This window comes from Somniosus microcephalus, chromosome 11 (genome assembly GCF_052327205.1).
Source record: "Somniosus microcephalus isolate GS21.2 chromosome 11, FLI_Smic_1.0, whole genome shotgun sequence".
Classification (NCBI taxonomy): Eukaryota; Metazoa; Chordata; class Chondrichthyes; order Squaliformes; family Somniosidae; genus Somniosus; species Somniosus microcephalus.
The window spans coordinates 91,253,913-91,266,825 of record NC_140997.1 but is presented as its reverse complement, the minus strand read 5'-3'; positions in this window follow the sequence as shown (position 1 = coordinate 91,266,825).

Below are 12,913 nucleotides of genomic sequence, written 5' to 3'. Positions count from 1 at the left end.
TGACTGCACTTCCAAAGGAATTTATTGGTTTGAAATGCTTTGGGATGTGAAAGGTACAGTTGACATTTCTTCTTGCCAGGAGTACGTTTGAATAATTTCAACTAATGTGGTGTTTTAATCTAATATCCACTTAATGCCAACTATCTAAATTGTCTTTGCAACAAAGTAAATGTCTGGCCGTTAATTTCTTTGCTTTTATTCCCGACCTATACTTTCCTGATTGACAAAATTATATTTTTCTGCATGAAACCTTAAAGAAGTTTAAGCAGACTCTGAATTTTGTTTGTGCAGGGGAGCCGAGTGAGTGACGGTATCTTTATGAATTTGTTATCTATCAAACAGTATGATAAAGTGTTTTATGTTGTGTGCTGTTCATTGACATTTGATGTTGAAATAAACCATTTGTTGGTTTATAGCCTTGAGTCGCACTCAGTGAAAGTCAGTTCACAGAATGAAGGTGAGATAACATGGTCATTTCAGTAAGCCAGAGTACAGTGGCCTGGGTCTCCCTCTCCTTCACCCAGGTAGTGAGCAGGTCAAGGTTCGTTCCAGACACCAAATAGAAAACCTAACCTAAAACCCCCAAACATTTGGGGTTAAATTCTACAGACAAGTTGTATAAACTTGGTTCATATTCCCTTGAGCCGTAATCTAATCGAGGTGTTTAAAATGATAAAATGATTCGATAGGGTAGCTAAAGAGAAACTACTTCAATCTCGTGGGGGAGTCCAGAACAAGGGTACACAATCTTAAAATTAGAGCTAGGTCATTTAGGAGTGAAATCAGGAAGCACTTCTTCATACAAAGGGTAGTAGAAATCTGGAATGCTCTCCCCCAAGAGGCTGTGGATGCTGGGAGTGTCAGTTGAAACTTTCATGCCTGAGATTGATAGATTTTTTGTTAGATAAGGATATCAAGGGATATGGAGCAAAGGCGGGTAACTGGGGTTGAGGTACAGATCAGCTATGATCTAATTGAATGGTGGAACAGGCTCAATAGAACATAGGAACAGGAGTAGGCCATTTAGCCCCTCGAGCCTGTTTCGCCATTCAGTGAGATCATGGCTGATCTGCGACCTAACTCCGTATACCTGCCTTTGCCCCATATCCCTTAATACCTTTAGTTAACAAAAATATATCAATCTCAGATTTAAAATTAACAATTGATCTAGCATCAATTGCTGTTTGCGGAAGAGAGTTCCAAACTTCTACCACCCTTTGTGTGTAGAAGTGTTTCCTAATTTCACTCCTGAAAGGTCTGGCTCTAATTTTTAGACAATGCCCCCAAGTCCTAGACTCCCCAACCAGCGGAAATAGTTTCTCTCTATCTACCCTATCTGTTTCCCTTAATATCTTGAAAACATTGATCAAATCACCCCTTAACCTTCTAAATCTGCAGGAGCAAATCTGCAGGGAAATCGCAGAGATATGCAAGAGGTATAGAGTGGTGATATTGGGGGACTTTAATTACCCAAATATCAATTGGGATAATGCTTGGGTAAAGGGAAAGGAGGGGGAGGAATTTCTGAAATGTGTTCAGGAGAATTTCCTTGACCAATATGTTCTTGGCCCAACTAGGAAGGAGGCATTGCTTGATCTGGTGCTGGGGAATGAAGTGGGCCAGGTCGACCAAGTGTCTGTGGGAGAACACTTGGGTATGAGTGATCATCGTATCATAAGATTTACATTAGCAATGGAGAGGGGCAAGGAACAGTCTAGAGTGGAACTTCTAAACTGGAATAGGGCTAACTTCAATGAGATGCGAAAGGATCTAGCCAGGATCTAGCAGGGTGGGGCCTAATAGAGGCAAAGAAGGTGATATATGCTTAGAAGTGCAGGACAAGGCTAAAATACTCAATGAGTACTTTGTATTGATGTTTACTAAGGAGGTGGATGCTGACAAAATATCGGTAGAAGTGGAAAAGGTAGAAGCAATGGAAGGGGTGAAAATTGATAGACAGGATGTACTAGAAAGGCTGGGTATGCTTAGAGTGGAAAAGTCACCTGGTCCAGATGGCTTGCATCCCAGGTTGCTAAGGGAATTGGGGGAGGAGATAGCGGAAGGGCTTGCCATAATTTTCCAATCTTCCCTAGATGCGGGGGAGGTGCCTGAGGATTGGAAAGTGGCAAATGTGACACCATTGTTCAAGAAAGGGTGTAAGGACAATCCTAGTAACTACAAGCTGGTCAGTTTAACATCAGTGGTGGGTAAAGTTTTAGACAAAATTGAGGCTCATGTAATAGGTGGGACAGTGGCAGCTTGGATAAGGATTTGGCTTAAGGACAGAAAACAGCGAGTTGTGGTAAATGGCAGTTTTTCAGACTGGAGGATGGTAGACAGTGGTGCTCCCCAAGGGTCAGTATTGGGGCCACTGCTTTTTTTGATATATATAAATGACCTGGATATTGGAATACAGAGTAGAATTTCTAAATTTGCCGATGACACCAAACTTGGGGGCGTGGCAAACAGTGAGGATGATACCAATCGACTGCAACAGGACATAGAAAGGCTAGCAGAATGGACAGACAAGTGGCAGATGGAATTTAATACAGAGAAGTGTGAGGTGATGCATTTTGGCAGAAGGAACAGGGAGAGGCAATATACACTTAATGGCAGTTTTAAAGAGTGTGCAGGGACAGAGGGACCTGGGAGTTAATGTCCATAGGTCCCTGAAGGTGGCAGGACATATTGAGAGAGTGGTTAGCAAAGCATATGGGATCTTGGGCTTCATAAATAGAGGTATTGAGTACAAAAGTAGAGAAGTTATGCTGAACCTTTACAAAGCGCTGGTTCGGCCACAACTGGAGTATTGTGTCCAGTTCTGGTCACCACACTTTAGGAAGGATGTGAAGGCCCTTGAGAGGCTGCAGAGGAGATTTAGCAGAATGGTTCTGGGGATGGGGGATCTTAGCTACAAGGACAGGTTGGGGAAGCTGGATTTGTTTTCATTAGAGCAAAGGAGGTTGAGGGGTGATTTGATAGAGGTGTACAAGATTATGACGGGTTTGGATAGGCTAGACAGAGAAAGGCTAGTTGATGGTACAAGGACTAGGGGACACAGATTTAAGGTTTTGGGCAAGAGATACAGGGGGGATGTGAGGAAAAACTTTTTTACGCAGTGAGTGGTGAGGACCTGGAATTCTCTGCCGATGGAAGTGGTGGAAGGGGAGACACTCAACATTTTCAAGGAGAGACTGGATAGGCACTTGAGGGAAATAAACTTGCAGGGCTACAGAGATAGAGCGGGGGAATGGGACTGACTGGATTGCTCTACAGAGAGCCGGCATGGACTTGATGGGCCGAATGGCCTCCTTCTGTGCCGTATGACTCTATGGGGGAGAAATTCGGTTGGTTGCGCCAGCGATTAGCGCCTAAAGAGGCCGAGAAGTGGGGTGTTAGCCAATTTTCGCCCATGCGCAGTGAACCCAGCGCCTCTTGCTATATTGAGTGGGTTTTAGTGCCGGCGCTAAATCTTAGCACCCGCTCGCGGGCGCAGGCAGATCATGACGTCATTTCAGTGTGCAACGCCTTTTTGGCGCCCCGGACCGGAAATTGAGTGGCGCCCGCCTCCGTTCCGCCTGGCGCTAATAGTGACAGCTTGCTGGAACATTCCCAATTCCTTCTCGGGCTAGGGGGGCGCTATTTAAAGGGGACTGCACTAGTATAAAAGCGGCAGCCATTTTGGGTAGGCATCTTGCTGGTTGTTGGAGAGAGCTGCTGACCTTCAGTGGGAGAGCGTACTTTTCATTGAGCCAGCGGTGCCTTTAGACCTTCAGCCCTGTCCACAACAGTTTGCTGGTGAGATATTACTGCGTCTTACTTCTTTCACATTATAATGGGAGCTGCTTTGGAGGGGAACGTCCTGCTGGCTGAACATATGGCAAGGGCACAGAGGCGGAGGGAGAGAGGGCCGGGAATGGCCAGAAGGAGGAGGGGCAATGGACGTCGCCAAATGCGACTGTATGCTGCCAGGGTTTTCAGGCAGCAGGTGTCATACATTACCATGTCGGAGGAGCAGTGTATGCGAAGGCTCCGATTCGGAAAGGATGTGGTGACTGAGCTGTGCCACCTGCTTGCTGAAGATCTGCAGCCGCGGTTACGGTACAGGACCTCTCTGTCGGTGGCCGTCAAAGTCACTGTTGCCCTAAACTTTTTTGCCAGCGGCTCGTTTCAGGCAGCAACTGGGGACATTGCAAATATTTCTCAATTTGCGGTGCATTGCTGTATCCGGCAAGTTACAGCTGCCCTATATAGAAGGAGGCGGGAATTAATAACCTTCCCTTTGACCCTGGAGAAGCAGGGGGAGCGCGCACAGGGCTTCGCGGCTATAGTGGACTTCCCCATGGTGCAGGGCGCCATTGATTGCACACACGTGGCTTTGCGGGCGCCATTACAGAATCCCGAAGAGTTCCGCAACCGCAAGGGGTTCCACTCCCTCAATATGCAGTTGGTCTGTGACCACCGGCAGATGATCATCGCGGTCAACGCCCAATTCCCTGGCAGCAGCCACGACGCGTTCATCCTGCGGCAGACCTCAGTGGCTGACCTTTGCAAGGCCCCGGCTCACCCACGAGGCTGGCTTCTTGGTGACAAGGGCTATCCTCTCTGCCCATGGCTCATGACCCCGCTCCGTTTGCCCAGCACCCTGGCAGAAGAGCATTACAACAGCAGCCATCAGGTGACCAGGAACATTGTAGAGCACACAATCGGTGTGCTCAAGCAGCGGTTCCGTTGTCTCGACCATTCGGGGGGCGCCCTGCAGTACTCACCGGAGCAAGTGTCGCGCATCATCGTGGTCTGCTGCATGCTCCACAACCTGGCCATCCGACGCACCCAGCCAATGCCAGCCGACCTTGAAGGTCTAGCAGAGCAGGCGGACGAGGAGGAGGAGGAGGAAGAGGAGGAAGACGGGAGGGGTCCAGAAACTGGAAGAGCCGTCCGTCAGAGGCTAATAAGGACTCGGTTCTAGGCCCCTCTGACGGAATGCTGGGTGTAATTGGAACAGTGCCCTCCGGTTCGCCCAAAGCCTATGAAGGCCACCAGGCTTGTAAATAGTCTAGAGTTCCAGTGTAAATAAAACATTTTCTTTATTTTCCAAAAAGTGCTTCCTTCCAGCATGACAAAGCAATGGCAACAGAAAGCATAACTAACGAACTAACACATAACTGTCTGGCAAACCCGCGACACTACCCAAAACATGACTAACATTCACAGCAGGTGTAGACGGCCTTGAATGCTACAAATGAGACGTCTCAACAGCTCCCTCTACTCTTTACCCCTTGATGGAGATCTACTTCTCTTACGAGATCGGCCCCTTCCCTCCCTGCAGCTCCTCCGTAATTGGACCCCAGTGGCTGCGTCAAGGCTGGGGGACGCCTGCTGAGTGTCCGAAAGCGCAGAAGCCCCTGAGGGACGGCCTGGACGACCTCTGGGCTTGGAGGGCCTGGATGCTGACTGCTCCAACTGTGCATGGTTGGAAGCAGTCTGTCCTGCAGGTGATGGCAGCTGCAGTGGAGACGTGCCAGCGGTGGCATCAGGAATGCTTACATCCTGAGAGCGGACACCTGCTCCGTGGTCAGCTGACACACTGGCACTCTAACGGGGCAGCACCGCAGCATGCGCCACAATCGGATGGTCCACAGATTGATGGCCTGCTGTGGTGCTGCAAGGGCCCCGGGTAATCCTGCCTGATCCAGCTAGGGTGGCAGCAGTCAGTGTTCGCATGGCCTCAATCTGCGTGTGCAGGAGGCCAGCAAGTGACTGCGTGGCAGCACTGAGCACTTGCGTGGCAGGTGCCAGTGCTTCGGAGAAGCCCTGGACAGTCCTTTCCACTGCTTCGGACAAGGCCGGGACAGCCCTTTCCACTGCTTCGGTCAAGCCCTGGACAGTCCTTTCCATTGCTGCCCCGAAGCCCTGGACAGTCCTTTCCATTGCTGCACCGAAGCCCTGGACAGTCCTTTCCATTGCTGCCCCAAAGTCCTGCACACTCTTTGCCAGTGTGTCGATGGAGTCAGGCATCCTCCCCACTGCAGCCATCAACTCAGTGTGCCTGAGCCTGTTGTGTCGGTACCTTTCTACCTAGACACAATTTAGGACTCAGAACTCAGAGATTCAAACATGAAGTGCTTTATTGGAAGGAACGGAAGTTCTGGAAAGTTCTGAACAAAGAGAGCTAAACTTAACCGAGAACACCCAACCATTTATCTCCTGTGACAGCGCCACCACAGGTGGGAGGAGAACACACAATACATAACATTTCCTCCCCTCTTAAATGGAAGGTCCACATTATTCTTCAACAGGTAAGTTACTTTCAATGCACTCAACTAACCTAGGGTAGAGGTAGACTGCCTCAACCCCTGACTTTACCCTGGGGTTTATTCTGCCCCAGTCTTGTGGGTAAGTCACTAAGCCTACAGATCCAAGCGTCTTGGAGGCCGCCGCTCTCTGACAGCAGTAGGCATTGACACAGGCCTAGATGGAGAAGGTGCCTGTGTCAGTCGAAAGTCAGGAGTTTGCACAGGTGGAACAGTCTCTTTGACTTCCTGTGTTGGAGAAGAGCACTGTGGCAAAGGATGCTGGTTTGCGGTATCATCCGGAGACAGTTCAGGCCAACCAGCCGTTGGAGCCTCTGTGGCTGTCTCTGCTCCTAGCAACAGTTGATCTGTGTGTCTTCTCCAGACGACGTCCTCAGCAGTCTCAACCGTGTAAGACACAGGGCCCGTCTGCACGATCACCGTAGCAGAAACCCATTTCGGTCCAGTGTTGTAGTTTTGAGCTAGGACGTGCTCTCCCGGATGACACCGTCTCTCCTTGGCTCTTTTCTCTCTCTTTTCAACTTGAGCTTGTTGTTGATGATGGACAACCTGCTCTGCCCTTGGAGGTTTGAGTAAGTCAAAACTTGTCCGCAACTGCCTCTTCATCATGAGCGAAGCGGGGGAAGTTTTGGTTGTGGCATGCGTTTCGTTCCTGTAGGACAACAGGAAGCTGTTCAGACGTTGGTGGATTGAGCCCTGACCTTGCGATGCCTTCAAGGCGTGCTTCAAAGTTTGCACGAACCTTTCTGCCTGGCCGTTAGTAGAGGGATGATAGGGTGCAGACCTGATGTGTTGGACACCATTCACATGCAGGAAAGTTGCAAACTCCTGTGATACAAATTGTGGACCGTTGTCACTTACGAGTTGTTCCGGTGAGCCATAACGGCTGAACATCTCACCAAGTTTCTCAATTGTTTTCTCTGCCGTGGTAGACCTCATCACAGCAACCTCCGGCCACTTGCTACGAGCGTCCACAACCACCATAAACATCTTCTCTTCGAAAGGACCGGCGAAGTCCACATGTACTCGCTGCCACACTTCTGCAGGCCAATCCCAGGGGTGTAGGGTTGCCAGCTGTGGAACATTCCGGACCCTTTGACATGGGGAACATGTTTTGGCTTTCTCCTCAACATTCCCATCGAGACCTGGCCACCAGAAGTAGCTTCTTGCCATTTCCTTCATCCGAACCATCCCACTGTGGCCTGTATGAAGTTGTTGCAGTATAGGTTCCCTCAGAGGTGGCGGAATGATGACACGGCGTCTCCAAAGAAGACAACCTGCCTGGACGGAGAGCTCATTTCTTTTTGAAACGTAAGGTTTCAAACTAGGAGAATCTCCTATAGCTCTCCCTCGAATGACATCGTCCATTACCTCAGACAGGACTGGATCGTTGCGGGTGTAGCTTCGCACCTGAACTGCAGTGACAGGTGCTCCCTCCACTTGTCTAAAGTAGAAGATGTCTATCTGACGAGGCTCTGGGGGAGTAACAGGCAAGGGTAGCCTCGAGAGACCGTCTGCGTTGCCGTGCAAGTCTGATTTGCGATATTTGATGTCGTATGTGTGTCCTGACAACAGTAAAGCCCACCTTTGCATCCTGCTTGCAGCGAGAGACGGAATTCCGGTGTGGGGCCCGAAGATTGAAGTCAATGGACGGTGGTCCGTCAGGAGTGTGAACCTTCTCCCAAACAGGTACTGATGAAATTTTCGAATTCCAAAAACGATTCCCAAGGCCTCACGCTCGATCTGCGCATAGTTACTCTCGGCCTTGTTCAAGGTGCGTGATGCGAAGGCGATAGGTTTCTCTTCACCCAAAGGCATGATGTGGGATATGACTGCTCCCACACCATATGGTGATGCATCACATGCTAGCTGCACGGGTAGCTTTGGGTCGAAGTGTGTCAGGGCCTCCGATTTCAGCAATGCTTTCTTTGCTTGGGCGAAAGCTTCGTTGCACAGTTCAGTCCATTTCCATGTTTTGCCTTGACATAGCAACTGATGTAACAGCTTCAGCAATGTTGCTAAGTCTGGAATAAACTTCCCATAGTAGTTAAGTAGCCCCAGAAATGAACGTAACTGGCTCACATTCTGGGGTGCTGGGGCCTCCACGATCGCCTTGACCTTTGACGGCACCTTATGCAGGCCAGTAGCGTCAATCACATGCCCCAGGTACTCAACTGAAGACTGAAAGAATTCACATTTGTCTTTACGAACTCTGAGTCCATACTCTTTCAGTCGTTGTAGTGTCGCATCCAAGTTCAGAAGATGATCCTCCTCATTTGTCCCAGTGACAAGGATGTCGTCCAGGTAGCACTGGACTCCTGGCAGTCCACTCAAAATCTGATGCATTGCCCTTTGGAATAGAGCAGGGGCCGACGTAATTCCAAACGGAAGGCAGCAGTACCTGTATAGCCCCTTGTGTGTCACAATTGTCAGCAGCTCCTTTGATTTGTCATCGACATGCATTTGTAGATAAGCCTGGCATAAGTCTATTTTGCTGAACTTTTGCCCTCCGGCCAGGCCCGTAAAAAGATCATCAATGAGGGGAAGAGGGTACTGTTCCGCAGACAGCACCGGGTTAATAGTCACTTTAAAATCCCCGCAGATTCGAACAGATCCATCCTTTTTCAGGACAGGAACAATGGGTGTGGCCCATTTGCTCACGCTCACAGGCTCCAGGACTCCATTCTCGACTAAGGCCTCCAAGTTAGCCTCAACTTTTGGCCTAATTGCATAGGGTACAGGTCGGGCTTTGTGAAACTTCGGCTTGCTGTCAGGTTTAATGTCCAGTCTCACGCTGATCTTTTTCATGCTCCCAAGTTCCCCATTGAAGAGTTCTGCATGTTTGTTTAACACTGCAGTCAGACCTGACTCCCCTTTTGACATCATGCGGACTGCAGGCCAGTCCAGCGTGATTTTCTCTAGCCACGCACGTCCCAGTAGCGATGGGTAATTTCCCTTTACCACATATAGTGACAGTTTTGCAGTCTGTCTGTTCAATTTAACTGTCACCTCAATGGCGCCTCTCATGGCCACAGGTTCGCCGGTATACGCCTTTAGCACAATGTTTGTTGGCTGAAGGGTAAGATGCTTTAGCATTTTGTTGTAGACAGTGTCTGAAACAAGGGACACAGCCGCGCCTGTGTCCACCTCCATCCGCACTGATTGTCCCTCCACCAGTGGTGACACCCAGTAGCCATTTGAATCACCTGCAACCGTCAGTATGTGCACCTCTTCCTCCTCAGAGGTGTCGCTCCCCTCTGTTTTGCATGTTCCATCATACTGCACTGAATGAACACTCTTTTTCCTCTCTTGTCCAAATACAGACATTTTGCTTCCATGCTTCCCAGCTCTGTCTGTTCTTTTTTTACCTCTACAGGTGCGTTCAATGTGACCCTTTTTGCCACAATTTTGGCATTCCAGCTCCGTACACCAGCAGTCATTAGCGTGATGGCCCGTTTTCCCACAACGGTAACGTGCCGTTCCGCGCACCTTTCGGCTCAGACGACACCTCGTGAACTCTCCCTGTTGAACTCAACTGGTGAGCCTCCTTTTCCACCATCTCCATGGAGACACTAACTTCAATGGCCTTTTCAAGCGTAAGGTTGTCCTCAGTAAGAAGGCACTTCTGTGTGGCTGCATTTTGCAGACCACACACGAGTCTGTCTCTAATGGTGTCCTTCAGCACCTCCTTGAACTGGCAGTGTTCCGACAACCTTTTTAAAGCAGCAATAAACATCGTCACTGATTCCCCCTCCTCTTGATTCCGTTTGTGAAATCTAAATCTCTCAGTAATAACCAGAGGTTTTGGTGAAAAATGTGCTCGAAGAATTTCCACTAGTTGCTCATATGTTTTAGTTCCTGGCTTATCTGGCTGCACGAGGCTGCGAAGTAAATTGAATGTCTTCGGCCCGATTACACTCAAAAAGGTAGGCACGACCTTTTCATTTGCCACCGCATTCGCCAATACAAAATAGTCAAAACGTTCCGTATATGCGCTCCATTGCTCCACACTTTCATCAAAATCACCGATGTTTCCTAATATAGTAGCCATCTCACGTTTCAAATTAAAATTTCTGTTTACTCACTGCCGTAACATTAATGTGATGATGCAATCTCTGTTCCGAGTGTTTTGTAGTCGAAAACAAGAAAGTTCCCACAACACAGATTCATCCGATCCTCGTCGCCACTTGTTGTGTCGGTACCTTTCTACCTAGACACAATTTAGGACTCAGAACTCAGAGATTCAAACATGAAGTGCTTTATTGGAAGGAAAGGAAGTTCTGGAAAGTTCTGAACAAAGAGAGCTAAACTTAACTGAGAACACCCAACCATTTATCTCCTGTGACAGCGCCACCACAGGTGGGAGGAGAACACACAATACGTAACAGAGCCGAGCCTGGGCGCTCATTTCTGAAAGGCTACGCACCTCCTCTGCACTCTGTGCAGCAGTCATCGTGGCCTGCCTCGCCCTCCGGGGAGACGGCCTCCGAGCTTCCCTATCCCCCTCGCGTTGCTGCAGCCCGCTGGTTCCTGCAACTGGTTTCTCATCAGAGACCACCCCCCCGGCCCTACCTCCCCTCCAGGGAACTACTATCCCCAGTCTCCAGATGGGCTGGCTCCCCTGAGGCTGGCACGGATGTTCCAGCTTCCTCCTGCTCGTCGCCTCCGGAGGCAGTGGCACTGGCAGCTTGAGGGCCCGGCTCCCGAGCTGGTGATGCAGCATCTGAAAGCAGGGAGGTTGAAGAGTGCCTTTAGCGAAAGGACAGGGTGGCAGCAAGGGATGCAAGATTGCTGCAATGCTATGACATGGGTCCAGAGTGAAAAAGCATGCTGGTGGGGGGAACAAGTGGAAGGAGACAGCTCAAAAAGGTGAGGACCTTACCATCGCTGTGCACAATGGTGTCGGCAGCTCCAGTGGTGAGAGGACCAATCAACGGCCTCCAACAATCTGGTGGACTCTCTCTTCGAGATCCGTGAGAGTCTGGAGTTGAGGACGTCCTCCTCCGGTGCGAAGCTGCTCCTTGCGGTTCCTCGCCAGCTTGGCCTGCAGGAGAAAGGACGGGAAGTGATGAAACATGATGCCCTGAGTTGTCATCTCATGCCCCCCATGGTGGAAGAGCCCTTACATGATGCCCTGAGTTATCATCTCATGCCCCCCATGGTGGAAGAGCCCTTACATGATGCCCTGAGTTGTCATCTCATGCCCCCCATGGTGGAATAACCCTTACATCATGCCCCGAGTTTAATATGCATGTGTGTTCCCAGAAAGGGCCATGGGTGCTTGCTGACAGATGGCCAATGGGGCATCGCGCACCCTCTGGCCATAAAGTCAGGTGCAGATGGAGGGATGAAGAAGTTTGCCGAAACACCACTCACCCTCACGACCTGAGTGAGGTCGTTGAATTTCTTCTGCACTGCACAGGGCTCCTGGTCACCATGCTGTTGGAGTTGACCTTTTGAGAAACTTCCCTCCAAGCTCTTCGGTATTCCTTCTGATTAGGCCTCCTGCCATTGTCGGGGTACAGCACATCTCGCCGGCGCTCCACTGCGCCTACCAATTCATCCAATACCCCATTGGTAAAGTGCTCCGCTCTCTGCCTCACCCTCACCCTCTCCATCTTCTCAAAGTTTGTAATGCCACAGAATGGCCAGCTCCGATTTTGAGGCCTACAAGGCGCAGAGTGTGGCTGCTGATCCTTACTGACCCACCCCTTTAAGAGCTGGCCGGCGCCTGAAAGTCTCGTGGTCATCGGTAATTGACAGCACCTGCGCTGCGCCCGCCCGCCCCGATATTGAGTAGCGCCGCCAGGTTAGCGCCTTAGGAGTCCCGTGTAATGCCTGATTTTGCGCCTCAATCACCTTTAGGGGCGCTGCAACCCAATATCGCGCAAGGTGGCGATAAGTTGCGTCTGGCTATAAAATTTGCGCAGCGCCAATTCTAACCCCCCAAGCGGGCCTATACCCAATTTCTAGGCCTATGACTCTAAATTTTAGGTAATACAACCCTAATTTATGTCATCTCTCCTCGTAATTTAACCCTTGGAGTCCAGGTATCACTCTGGTAAACCTACGCTGCACTCCCTCCAAGGCCAATATATCCTTCCTAAGGTGTGGTGTCCAGAACTGCTCACAGTACTCCAGGTGTGGTCTAACCAGGGTTTTGTATAGCTGCAGCATAACTTCTACCCCCTTGTATTCTAGTTCTCTCGATATAAAGGCCAACATTCCATTAGCCTTTTTGACTATTTTCTGTACCTGTTCATGACATTTTAATGATCTATGTACCTGGACCCCCGAGTCTCTTTGGACCTCCACTGTTTTTAGCCTTTCACCATTTAGAAAGTACCCTGTTCGATCCTTTTTAGGTCCAAAGTGGATGACCTCACATTTGCTTACATTGAAATCCATTTGCCACAGTTTTGCCCTTTCATTTAATCTACCAATATCCCTTTGTAATTTTATGCTTTCATCTACACTGTCTACAATGCCGTCTATCTTTGTGTTATTGGCAAATTTGGATATGTGGCTTTCTATCCCATCATCTAAGTCATTAATAAATACGGCGAATGGTGGGGCCCCAACACAGATCCCTGCGGGAC